The 12,282-nt window shown below is 43.7% G+C and overlaps 1 long non-coding RNA gene and 1 pseudogene across 1 annotated transcript; both read right to left on the reverse strand.

Moving 5' to 3' along the window:
• Positions 1–339: 339 nt before the first annotated feature.
• Positions 340–1,764, reverse strand: LOC125538270 (annotated as a pseudogene).
• Positions 1,765–2,545: 781 nt separating this feature from the next.
• Positions 2,546–4,467, reverse strand: LOC125534413. The gene is made up of 3 exons (XR_007294478.1): positions 4,205–4,467; positions 3,727–3,776; positions 2,546–3,635 (listed from the first exon to the last, which is right to left on the reverse strand). It is a non-coding gene; the product is annotated as an uncharacterized LOC125534413 (long non-coding RNA).
• Between the last annotated feature and the right edge of the window lie 7,815 nt (positions 4,468–12,282).

The following is a 12,282-nucleotide window of genomic DNA, read 5'->3' on the forward strand; positions in this document are numbered from 1 at the left end:
TGGAGGCCGGAGGAGACGAGAAGGCCGGTCAAAAAGATGGAGATTGTGTAGATTAGATCTCAGAGAGGAGGAGGAGAGGAGCTCAGGTTCATACAGCCAGCCTTACCTTAGGAGAACTGCCTACAGACTACAGAGTGCAGCCACTCCTCGCACATTGTCCAGACCGCCTAGCTGATGATCACCTTGGTGGCGGCAGCACTGCTAGCCAGCCTGATTGCTAGATCCCAATGTTCATCCTGGTCCAACCTGTTCTCTTTCACCCAACAAGCTGTAGCAACAACAAAAAATAGAACTCTTCAATAAATGAAGTTTATGTGACAAGTGAACATAACAGCCAGATTACCTATCAAGATGACGTAGTTCATCCTGGTAAATAGATTGAGAAAAGGTGAAATCTCCAACAGCCAAAGACAAAAGTTCCTGGTTGACAAGGCATGGCCTGATTTAGCAAAATATTTGACAATTTAGCATTGACATTTAAACAATATGATTTGGCGGACCATTCTTTTTTAAGAAGTCAGAATCTTACATGTATTCTGTCTTCAGCTTGTGAGAACCGGTAGCATAGAAAAACTCAGTGTTCTGCTTGTGATCTAGACGTTCTAAGGAGGCATAGAAAGGAAACTTAATACGTAGCATAATCTATCTGAAAGTTTGAAAGTACAGAATTGAACTTCAAATTAACTGCTAAGTGAAGTAGGAATATTGAATTTCATGCACGTACCTCTCCATGGATTGAGAAACTTTGCAAATCATCAGAGCACAGCGTTTTCGTCAATATGCTGCCGAGTAGCCAATGCTATCTGGGATTGATTCATTTTCTGATGTACTTTCTTTTGAAGCCTTGAATAACTCCAATGTGGATTTTGTATCACTTAAATATCCTAGAAGTGAATTATGGAAACTGGAGTGTTCAGCAACATGAGACAGTGCATCTGTGCTAAGAATAGAAATCGTTAGTTCAACTGTTAAATCAAGATCAATCAAACATTGACAGGGAATTCCTGCCTAAGTGCCTGACGATTCATCATATCCATTCATCCGTAACTGACAAAATGCCACTGCGCATGTCGCAATATCCAGCATGATTTCCCTCGTCTCTATGTAACCAGAAGCTACAAACAGGACACGGTAAAGTTTACAAGCTACTAAAAACAGATGTCATTTTTCTACTCACGGACATAACCTGTATGTCATGTCTACGATGCCCTTTATATCACTAGAAAAATTTTCAAACAAATCCACCACCGAAAGCGGGTAGCATATATTTAGTAGTTACACTGTTGGTACTACAAAACGTCTACTGGTATTAAGTATTTAGAAGCAGTTTTTTTTTGCGATGGTATTTAGAATTGTTATTTCCAAAGTATGAGAGACCCACCTGAACTAACAACTTTACTGGCAAGCAAATCTAGGTACTTGAAGGCTTTATCATCAGAGTGGTGGACTAACACAGCAGCAGTCTTGGAAGGAGAGTTAAAAAACGATCTGTTCTTTCTGTAGAACTTCATAACTGCATTCCAAACGAGCAGGTTTCCTAACCCTTTGGTAACATATGCCATATATGCTTCTCTACCACAAGATTCCTCCCCAGCCTGTCTAATTAAGTCAAATATGAGGATTTTCGATATGTCACTCACAAGGGTTACTCAAATTCTCATCCTGATTCTATTGGTAAACAAAAGAGATAACATGACTAACATAAAAATTCTGGCCGGCATTAAAAAATCATAAGGAAAATGTCAACGTAAAGTACATCTCCATTCCCATACATATTAGACACTAACTTTACAAAGTAATTGTCCCTAATACACAATCAGGGAGGAAATATAATTTCATAGCAATATTTTCCATTGACAACAAACCTTTTCACTCCATCTCCCCTGAGGTGAAGAATCCCATCCCATCGCCAAGGCTTAGCATACTGGGGGAAATTATATTAAGGCTTAGAGGAGCCGCAATCTACTCATCCGTAACAATGGAGAAATTTCTTCCAATAAAATTTAGTCTTACATAGTATAATTTTCAGCGCACTAAGGAATTTCAGCCCTTGAAATAAAGGCAGCAAAACTGCATTAATAAATAAACGAATATTTTTCTATACCTCTCCTTATGTGCTCCTGGCAAAAAATCCATTTCTTTAAGTGCAACAACACATGTCAATGTGGACCAGGGGCGGAGCCAGCGTGTAGCCGTTGGGTTCACTGAACCCAACGAGTTTTTCACGTCACGTACATGTATAGATGCGATCGCTTGTATGAACCCAATACGAATGTACGGTTGAACCCATCGAAACTGGAACATGCGAACGAGAAGCCTTTTGGCCCATTAATGTTTTATATAACAGTAGCCCAACCAGAAGCTCACACCTTGTTTTTCTTATATAGGAAAAAAAACCTGTAAGTACAGCTAAAAAAAGCCCGTAAGTAAATGTGATACCATACCATCCACGAAGCAGGCTGGATGGGCTAACTATCAATTCCATGTCATCATGTACGCAACCCACGTTTGTCTCAAAAAAAAAATATGTACGCAACCCACGACACGCGCCTCTCGTTTCCGCAGTACGTTTCCCCGATTTACATCGTCTCTTGGTCTCTCGTCTCTATGTTCGCGCATGGCGGCGCCGGATCGCCGACGGCCAGCGGCAAGCCGACTAGCTGAGAACACCAGGTCAGCCGTCAGCAGCGACCGGCAATTGAAATCCAAACTGAAGGTAATGAGACCACATCGTCCTTCTTGTGCAGGTCTTATCCTAGCACGAAATTAACCTTTGCCCTAGTTTTCTAACTATATTTCATCTGAACTTTGATTGACCTAGGCTATGGTGCGAATATTTATCAAATAGAAATTGATCATCATCGGATTCAGATAATGATGTATAAGGACTTCAAGCCTACCCACCAGATGTAGGTGTGTTAAATTCTGTTGATTAATCCCCCAAACCTTCTATTCTGAGGAATTAATTTATATGATCTCCCAAAGCCTTTTATGCATAGATAAACTATTTTTTTCAGATGATGAAAGATCCGAAGGGTGCACTCTGAAATGTGAGTAAATTTACATGCAGCTTTCACTTCATGGTAGTTTACTTGAAACTTGTCAAACTAATGTGTTTTTTTTAATCTTTTCTGGAAGTTGAGAAGTTGGTCCTAAAGCTAGGGAGCTATATTCGTGACTCTATTTATAAAATTTAAACAAGTGACTTTATAATTTCATCAAACTGGTACGTCTTGCACTCTTCAATGAGTACTAAACCAGCGTCAATTAATATGGTTAGGTACTCTCAAAATTAATATGGCTCAGAGTGAGTAGCATATCTCTATTTGTTACAATGACTTTACCCAGTCCTCACAATGAGCTAACAAGTGAACCCATTGGCCAAATTTTCTGGCTCCGCCCCTGATGTGGACAGGAGAATAGTCTTTTTGTCTGATAAGCCAAATTCGTTGACGCCCCAAGATCCATCAACCTGTTAGTTTTGCAATATCCATTCAACACTAAGGGAAGCGTGGAGCCTGAGGCTGGGAGCCCATCAAGAGCACCATAGATACCCATGATTGTGAGTACCAAGATGGCAAAAAATTGACTTCTCGGAGCCGCTTCCTTATCCCAGCCTCCTGTCCCTCTCTGTGCTGCATTTTAATTTCAGTGATAAAGGTAGTTAGTTGAACAATAATCCATGTGCAGTGGCAGGACCTTCAAATACAATAACCAGGCTCGTACCATATTTTGCAGACTTGCATTTTCTCCTACCAACCTCCTCTCAACACATGCTGTTGGAACAAAGGAGATATGAGTCGAGAATCGATAAAGATATCACTAATACACACACTACAGAACAGATGGTGCCACTCTTTAGGCATACAAAAATCAAGCGAGAACTGTAACTCGGTAAGTAACTGAAGGAAATAATTTGCCTTCCTGCATTGAATCAGGTGCAGTCCTGCAGGAGTCAGGAACTACGGCGCAATATGAGAGTATGAGCCACGTTTCTCGAATCTACCTCTTCTAAAAAAAATCTTAGCTCTAGTCCAGTACTGTACGTATTAGCACCACACGAGTACGTACATAACAGCAGAACTGTAATCATCACCTCCCCCAATTCCCCGCGCGAACCCAGGTGGGTGGTGGAGGACGGCGCCGACCGCCGGAGAGGAAACTGACGCAGCGTGGTTCGGTGGGGGCAAGGTACCAGCCATACCTGGCGTCGCGGGAGGAGGCGAATCGAGCATGATGGTTCGAACGAAATGTTGGCACGACCGCCTGCCGGTGAGACGCCGGGAAGGTGGAGCAGCCACCAGCTGCTCAAACCTTGGACATGGGGTGGGAGGGATCGACCGAGCAGGGCCGCGGCCGCCTTCGCCGGAGGATTTACTGCAGCATCGCCGGCATTGGAAAGCGGCGGAGAGAGAGTGAGAGGGGAGTGGTACGGGAAACGAGACGGGACTGGGACAAGCCGGCGGCGTGGGCACCCCACGTGCCGCGCACTCCGCTCTCCCTGGATGCATGAGGCCGAGCATCAGGCACGCAGGAATCTGGGCCATTGGAATGCTTTGGATCTGAAATCTGCCAGGCTCTAGTCATTCATTTACGGCCCAGGATACATCTACTGGCATACATGTTTGGCCCATCGTCATGCTTGTGTTCCGACAGCAACTAATTGAAGAGCGCTCTTTCAAGGGCCTCTCAAGGGTCATTTAGGATTTGGCGTGCTCTCAACCATCATCATCATGTATTATGCTCTGGGTTGTCTCAAAAAAAAATGTATCGTGCTCTGGGTACTCTGTCTGATTTTTTTTCTTTTCTGCATATGTTTCTGACTTTTTAGATGCTTTTTCGGTTTTCCACAGGTCTTTCTTAGCTTTTTGACAAAAAAAATTACGTCAAAAAATGCGCTCTTTTTTTTACTTTTCCGAGAGGCACGGTTTTGCTTACACGAGAGGCACGGATTTTGCTTTCGTGAGAGGCACGGCCGTGCCTTTCAGAAACAAAACAAAGAAAAACACGTTTGTTTTTTTGCTTCCGCGAGAGGCACGATTTTGTTTCCGCGGCCGTGCCTCTCGAAAATGAAAAAAAACGCGATTTCTCTTTTTTTTTCCTTTTGTGAAAGGCACGGTTTTGCTTCCACGATAGGCACGGCCGTGCCTCCCGAAAACGAACAAAAGCTCGTTTTCTCTTCTTTTTTCTTTTCTTCCGTGAGAGGCACGATTTTTCTTCCACGAGAGGCAAGGTCGTGCCTCTAGGAAATGAAAAAAAAAGTGTTTTCTTTTTTTTTCTTCCATGAGAGAGACGGTTTTACTTCCGCGACAGACACGATCGTGCCTTTGGGAAACGGAAAAAACATGTTTTCTCTTTTTTTTCTACGAGTGGCACGGTTTTTCTTCTGTGAGAGGCACGGCCGTGCCTCTAAGAAACGGCTTTCAGAAAGAAAGAAAAAACATGCTCCCAATTGGGTTTTTTCATCTTAAAAAAACAAAGTTCATCAAAACTTATTAACATAAGATTTAGTTTTGAAAATCTCAACACAAGAAATCCAATGATGAAACGGTTAGTGATTTGGACGCATGGTTTCAGAGATAAAACGTTTTGAATAAATGAGTCTATGGAAAAAGGGAAAACTCTCCGGCTGCAATAAGTGGCGCATGCACATGCAGCATGCCACTTGTCGCAACCTGGGAGGGCGGAAGTGATGTTTGCAAAGAATGCTCCTTAATTAATGATTTCGCTATGTTCCTCTTCTTATCCTCGCCGCGGTGTCGCACACATGAAGGCTGCATCTTGTGCTACACGCTCTCCTCTCTCATTCTTTCACTAGAGCAATTCCAACGCGTCAACCCAGATTGTCTGTGCATGTTCGTTTAGATCAAAACGGACGAAAACGCCAGTCCAATGCGCCGACCCAAACGGACGAGTCCACGCGCGAACCTTTTTGGGCCCAAACTTTATCACGGCATAGGGTCTGTCTCGGCGGAATATTGCCCTTTGACACTGTCTCGGCGGAATATTGCCTTGTGACACGGTCGATGGCTCACTTTGCCGCGACGTGGCTAGGCAGTGGGATGCCCTTCGACGGTGGTTGCGACTTCCTAGCTCTTTTAAAGGTGTAGAGTGATTGCAGAGCAGCCGGCAACTTCTTCTCTGCGTCTTCTCAATGACGGATCTCCTTTCGATTGATTCAACAAAGCTTGCTTCCGCTCTTATCGGTCCAGCTAGTAGTGTCGGGTGCTAAGTTCTTGGTGTTGGATGCTCATCGTAGCTCTTTTTGGTTCTTCTTCTGTTCTTCCTTGTGCCTTCTTGTGTGTGTTGGTTGATATCTGTTGTACCTGATGTCTTGTATCTTACTCTTTTATATAATGAAAATGGTTCAGGTCGACGTAAGCCCGCCGTAGCACCATAAAAAAAAGTAGCTTGGTTGTGGTTATGAATAATCTTTGATACAAAAACTGATTTGTGGTGTGCGTTTAGTGAAAGAAAAAATGGTTTGTGTTTGGGGGTTCGATTTTAGTCGCTGGTGTACTTGGGGAAAACTGGATTGTTTATTGACCTGTAGATTTTTCCAATCAGAGAATCTAGAAGTAAATGGCTGGGTTTGACCGCCAGGTAAATCTAGTACTCCGTTGTTCCTAAATATAAGTCATTTTAAAGATTTTAATATAGACTATATATATAAATATATATAGACATATTTTAGAGTGTGGATTCACTTATTTTACTTTGTATGTAGTTCATATTAGAATCTCTAAAAAGATTTATATTTAGGAACGGAGGAAGTATCAAATGTATGCCCCATTTGTTGTGCCAACTGCAGAACCATGTAAGACAAGGGAAATGTATGTCATCGTTTCATTAGCCTGTACATGTGTCCAGGTTTTACTGTCTGCACTCAGCCTGTACATGTATAACAGGTTTTACTGTCTGCACTCAGCTAAGATTTTTTTTAATATTTTATTGTACATCTCTTGCATCGAGCAGTGAGAAAGACAGAAGGAGCGCCAACAAATTATCCAACAGACATGCTGGCAGACAAGACAAACAATTAAAGGGATGTATACATAATATCCTCGACCGAGCTAAGAGAGTAAAAAGCTCGCTGCCTTCAGTCTGGGAGTCAAAAGGAGCGAGTGCGTCTTATCTTCTGTGCTAAACGGTAAGGCTCATCGCAAATGATTTCCGTTTCTGAAAGTGCTGGGAGAAAGACAATGTCGGCCCGAATGGTTAGGACTTTGAATACAACATACTCCTTGGGGGTGATTTGAAACAAGAAATCTTAGCTTAGTCCAGACAGTAAAATCTGGAAACATGTGACAGGCTAATGAACAGATGACATGCATTTCACCTGTCTTACATGGTTCTGCAGTCGGCACAACGAATGAGGCATACATTTCAGTACATGTCATGCGTCCAACAGTGAGAAAGACAGAAGGAGTGCCAACAAATTACCCTACAGACATGCTGGCAGACAAGCCAAACAATTAAAGAGATGCATACATAGTATCCTCGACCGAGCTCAATCAGTTAAACCTGCTGCCTTAAGTATTGGGAATCAAAAGGAGCGAGTGCGTCTTACCTTCCGTGCTAAACGGTAAGGCTTATCACTGTCAAATGACACATCGTCCCTCCTCTGAAGCTTTTCTGAAAATGTCTCCATCCCGGCGTATGCCAACAGGACTCAGACATAGGAGAGGTACTCCACACCGTTTCCCAGAGCCTCCGCGTGCAAGTACCCGCGGCATCGACTGGCAGAATAGCAGAGCATCTCCACCCACACGCTTTCGATCACCTCCCACATCGTGGTCTTATCACCAACATGACCCTGAAAGCTTACAACAAGCAGCCAAGCATCACGAACAAAAGAGTTGGGGATCGAACCCGCCTTGCACTTCTCAACTACATTCTGCGTAAATCTCATCTTGTCCCGCGGTGTCTCTTCACCCTTGAGGATTTCCTCGAGCTCGTCGTAGGCCGTTGTGGCATCAGCATCTCAGGGTTTTCGAACAGCAGATGCATCATGTAGTTGGATATTTCTTTGCACCGACGGGCACGATCACGGTCATCAGGAGAAACGGCCTTATGCTGAACGAATAATAAATCTGTGGCCAGGTGCCAGAGAATAATGCTCTCGTCAAATGGCCTCTGTATGCTCCAACCCACCAGTCGGAAATATCCATTTTTCGCGAGCGTCCACTCACCCGTGGCATCATTAAACCTCCTGTAAGATTTAGTACCCACTACGTCATCCTTCCACCCTGTTTCAACATGTAGACGAACCAATTCTGCAATCTCCTTACGCCAATCGCTAGGCTTCATGTGCCAACAATCGTCGAGGAAGTCCTTGCATTGTAACCATCCCGCGATCCTCCTCAACCTGGAGTGCCGTTTGTATGGGCTAATAATCCGGTAATACTATGCTGGAATATTCTTCCAGAGAACTTTTTCCGGAAAGCGTATTTGTACACAGAAGTGAACGAACTCCAGCAGAACAGTGCCATACAACATCACATATGTAATCCAAATATCTTCTTTTGGATAAATAATCCAGTTATCTCCAACGTGTAATTTTTTCCTGTAATCTCTGGGGTGTACAAGGCAGATGGCTGTGATTAAGGTTGCATAAGCTAGTAGTTGTGTGGACCGACGGAAGATGACCGATGCTGATGAATTACTGAAACCAAGGTAGGGTGTGCTCTAATCTTTGGTGTAGAGAAAACTGGTCATAGCAGACAGCGTGCCTTCAACTGCTCGATAAGCTGATTTGGGGTCAAGCGACCAGAACTTGTTCAGGATTTCAACACGATCAGAATCTAGAAATGGGGAGTCCAAAAATAGCTGGTAAGGTAGGCTTGGGAGGTCCATTGATCTCCACGGTCCACCACGGTTCACGACTTCTCTTGCCTTATTTTTTATAAGGTTGTCAAGCCGTGCTTCTTCTGTCACATTGTTGCCCCGAATGACGCTGGTCTTGGAGCTGACCTTTCTTAGAGCATTAAAGCTACTGCTTTTAAGATCCAAGACTTTCTGGAAGCATCTTATAATCACCAGGATGAGAAGTAAAACTGTTGCAGCTAACAACCTTTTCTCATCTGATATCCATGACTTGTAAAACTAGTAGAGTCCAAAGGTGACCTAACATAGTGGATAATCCAATTAATAAGATGCACAAACTCGGATTCAAGTGAGGGGGGAAGCTACGTAATTAATACACTAAAACAGAAATGCCAATAATCGTGACAATCAGAGAGCAGAACACTCCCCGTACTCCCCGCGCCCCCCCCCCCCCCCCCGGGGGGCCCGGGGGGGCCCCCCCCCCCCCCCCCCCCCCCCCCCCCCCCCCCCCCCCCCCCCCCCCCCCCCCCCCCCCCCCAGCGGGGCGACCGGGGCGGCCCTCCCTCCCCTCGCCGCCTAGCCCCCACCTCCCACCCCTCCTCCCGCCGCTGCCGCCGGCTGGCGTGGCCGGCCGTTGCCCGCGCGGCGCCGTGAAGCCGGCGGTGGCGGCCCTCTTCCTCTCCTCCTCGCGGTTCCCCAGCTTGGGCGGCGGTTTCCGGCGACGGTGCACCTCGGCGGGCGGTGATGACCCACAAGTATAGGGAATCTATCGTAGTCCTTTCGATAAGTAAGAGTGTCGAACCCAACAAGGAGCAGAAGGAAATCATAAGCGGTTTTCAGCAAGGTATTCTCTGCAAGCACTGAAATAATAGGTAACAGATAGTTTTGTGATAGGATAATTTGTAACAAGTAACAAGTAACAAAAGTAAATAAAGTGCAGCAAGGTGGCCCACTCCTTTTTGTAGCAAAGGACAAGCCTGGACAAACTCTTATATAGAGAAAAGCGCTCCCGAGGACACATGGGAATATCGTCAAGCTAGTTTTCATCACGTTCATATGATTCGCGTTCGGTACTTTGATAATTTGGTATGTGGGTGGACTGGTGCTTGGGTGCTATTCTTACTTGAACAAGCATCCCACTTATGATTAACCTCTATTGTTAGCATCCGCAACTACAACAAAAGTATTAAGGTAAACCTAACCATAGCATGAAACATATGGATCCAAATCAGCCCCTTACGAAGCAACGCCTAAACTAGGGTTTAAGCTTCTGTCACTCTAGCAACCCATCATCTACTTATTACTTTCCAATGTCTTCCTCTAGGCCCAAATAATGGTGAAGTGTCATGTAGTCGACGTTCACATAACACCACTAGAGGAGAGACAATATACATCTCATCAAAATATCGAACGAATACCAAATTCACATGACTACTAATAGCAAGACTTCTCCCATGTCCTCAGGAACAAACGTAACTACTCACAAAGCATATTCATGCTCATAATCAGAGAGGTATTAATGTGCATATAGGATCTGAACATATGATATTCCACCAAATAAACCAACTAGTATCAACTACAAGGAGCAATTAACACTACTAACAACCCACATGTACCAATCCCGGACTTGGAGACAAGAATTGGATACAAGAGATGAACTAGGGTTTTGAGAGGAGATAGTGCTGGTGAAGATGTTGATGAAGATTGCCCTCTCCCGATGAGAGGAGCGTTGGTGATGACGATGGCGATGATTTCCCCCTCTCGGAGGGAAGTTTCCCCGGCAGAACAGCTCCGCCGGAGCCCTAGATTGGTTCCGCCTCGTGGCGGCGGAGTCTCGTCCGGAAAGATGGCTTCTTATTTTTTCTCATCGAAAGACTCCATATAGCAGAAGATGGACATCGGAGGGCCACCAGGGGGGCCATGAGGTAGGGGGGCGCGCCCCCCACCCTCGTGCGCAGGGTGTGGCCCTCCTGGTGAACTTCTTGCGCTCAGTATTTTTTATATATTCTGAAAATGACTTCCGTGAAGTTTCAGGACTTTTGGAGCTGTGCAGAATAGGTCTCTAATATTTGCTCCTTTTCCAGCCCAGAATCCCAGCTGCCGGCATTCTCCATATTTATGCAAACCTTGTAAAATAAGAGAGAATAGGCATAAGTATTGTGACATAATATGTAATAACAACCCATAATGCAATAAATATTTATATAAAAGCATGATGCAAAATTGACGTATCAACTCCCCCAAGCTTAGACCTCTCTTGCCCTCAAGCGAAAGCCGAAATCGAAAAATATGTCCACATGTTTAGAGATAGAGGTGTCGATAAAAATAAAATACGGACATGAGGGCATCATGATCATTCTTAGAACAACAACTTATATAATTCTTGTCATATGATCTCTTATGCTAGAGTGACAATTCAATCACAATTTCAAGTATGAATCATAAACTTCATTGACAACTAACAAACTATAATCTCAGTCATTGGAACAATTGCAATTTATCATAACATAGGAAAGAGTCAATATAAGAGCTTTTCAGCAAGTCCACATACTCAACTATCATATAGTCTTTCACAATTGCTAACACTCACGCAATACTTATGGGTATGGAGTTTTAATTGGACACAGAGAAAGATAGGGGCGTATAGTTTTGCCTCCCAACGTTTTACCTTAAGGGTAATGTCAACAATAATAGTTCATGAAAACTCACATCCAGTTAACCATATATACCAGGATCTTTCCAACATATTGTGCTTGCCAACAGATAAAATGTAAAAAGGAAAGGTGCAGATCACCATGACTCTTATGTAAGGTAGGAGATAAAAGTAAAAGATAGGCCCTTCGCAGAGGGAAGCAGAGGTTGTCATGCGCTTTAATGGTTGGATGCACAAAATCTTAATGCGAAAGAACGTCACTTTATATTGCCACTTGTGATATGGACATTTATTATGCAGTCCGTCGCTTTTATTTCTTCCATATCACAAGATCGTATAAAGCTTGAGTATTCTATAGTCTCACCTAAATAGCTTGGCGTAATAAGTCATACAAATTTAGAGAGCAATTTTTATTGCTTGCACCGATGACAACTTACTTGAAGGATCTTACTCAATCCATAGGTAGATATGGTGGACTCTCATGGCAAAACTGGGTTTAGGGATATTTGGAAGCACAAGTAGTATCTCTACTTGGTGCAAAGAATTGGCTAGCATGAGAGGGAAATGCAAGCTCAATCATGTTGGGTGATCCATAAAAATATAATTTATCTCAGATGTAAGAAAACATAACCCATTACGTTGTCTTCCTTGTCCAACGTCAACTCTTTAGCATGTCATATTTTAATGAGTGCTCACAATCATAAAAGATGTCCAAGATAGTATATATTTATGTGAAGACCTCTCTTTCTTTATTACTTCTTATTAATTGCAACAATGACCAAAACTATGTTTGTCAACTCTCA

The sequence above is a fragment of the Triticum urartu genome, chromosome 2, assembly GCF_003073215.2.
Source record: "Triticum urartu cultivar G1812 chromosome 2, Tu2.1, whole genome shotgun sequence".
Taxonomy (NCBI): Eukaryota; Viridiplantae; Streptophyta; class Magnoliopsida; order Poales; family Poaceae; genus Triticum; species Triticum urartu.